Genomic DNA, 1,724 nt, shown 5'->3' on the forward strand with positions numbered 1-1,724 from the left:
CCAAGTGTCCAGCTTTTTTGGTCTCCCCACAACGATCTCTTTTAAGGATTAATTTTGTATTTTTTAATTCCCAAAATACTTTTGAATTTATCCTAAACAGTATATTTCTCTGAAAGCATAACAATAAAGCCTTTTCCATGAGTCTCTGAAGCTACGAAATACAAATTTAATTTGTAATAGTTATCAGAGACATTTGCATAGTAATTGGGTTACAGGCCAGAGTTACAGACATATTGATCTGTTACATTCTCAGAAGAAATCTTGGTACTAATAGGATACAATATGAATAAAACAAAAGATGCAGTTGTAACTGGCAACCCTTCTGAATAATACCACTTAATTTATTATGGGTATTTCCCCAAAGATATAATGTACAGTAGTTAAAACAGAATGTTTGAAGGAGGTGGGTACAGTTATATACACTTCCTAGCTAGTTTGACGACAGCAATATATTTGCATAATTCCAGTCTTGAATTAATGAATTGGAAGTCAAGAAAATTAAAACTAGATTCTAAAAAGTGTACATTCTTAACTCCAGTCTAAGCTGTCACAGACGTATAACATTCTACTATGAAAGTGATACAGAAAAATTGTTTTGGTATTCTGATTAAGTAACAGAAGTGACAAAATTCCTTCAGACTGAAGAACCTGGACAGTTCCAAATTTGGGTATTTGGAACAAAACTTAATCCAAAACATGAAACTAAAGTTGAAGCTGGGGCGCTGTGTCAAATCAAGCCCTGGCAAACTGGAAGGCTTGCCATAAAAAAAAACGAAAATAATTAAAAACACTGGGCATTGTGAACCAGAAGCTCTTGAATTTCACTGTCAACTCTGCCACAGATTTGCATTGTAGCTTGGTTATAATCTGCCTTTAATATCTCTGGGCCGAATTCAACCCTGCTATAAGTAGCTGTAACTTTCATGGAATTCAGTAGGAATTCCCGGCAGGAGCATCTGACTTCCTCTGTAAAAGGAGGGGCGCTATTAATCTACCTCACAAGAGGTGTTCTGAGGATTAACTCAGGATACAGCATTTTGAAGGTGTTAAGTGCCAAGTATTATTACTGTATGCAATGTTGTTGTAGCCATGTCTGTCCCAGGATAGGAGAAAGACAAGGTGGCTGAGGTAATATCCTTTATTGGACCAACTTCTCTTGGTGAGAGAGACAAGCTGTCAAGCTTAGACAGAGCTCTTCATCTCTATAGCTCTGTAAGCTTGAAAGCTTGTCTCTGTCACCAACAGAAGTTGGTCCAATAAAAGATATTACCTCACCCACCTTGTGTTTCAAGTATTCTTACTGTGTGAGTCATAGGTGTTGGAGTTAGAGCATCACAACAATTGTAACATATGTCTTCCTCAGTCAATCTGGGGTTATAAAAAGGATTCATGGCAATAACACATAGTTAGGATTCATCAACAAACTGTTTTAACATTCTGGGAGACTAAATGAGAGCAAAATACTTTGGTTGTCAGCCACCAGATTTTGTACTTGAGAATTCCTGTTGTCTCAACTCTTGAATAATGTTGACCGATAACAGCACTTCCTGTCTTAACGGGAGAAGACCTGAGATTCTGTATTTAAATATATATAGTCAACTCTTATAACTTGGGTTTGAGAAACTTTGAGGCAGATTAAAAACTGTTCATGGCCCTTTAGCCAAAGGGTAATGATGTGGTAAATGGAGTGTATCAAATTTGGATGTCTGTCAGACTGGTTCATC

Source organism: Lepidochelys olivacea, assembly GCF_965140295.1.
Source record: "Lepidochelys olivacea isolate rLepOli2 genome assembly, chromosome: 11".
NCBI lineage: Eukaryota > Metazoa > Chordata > Testudines > Cheloniidae > Lepidochelys > Lepidochelys olivacea.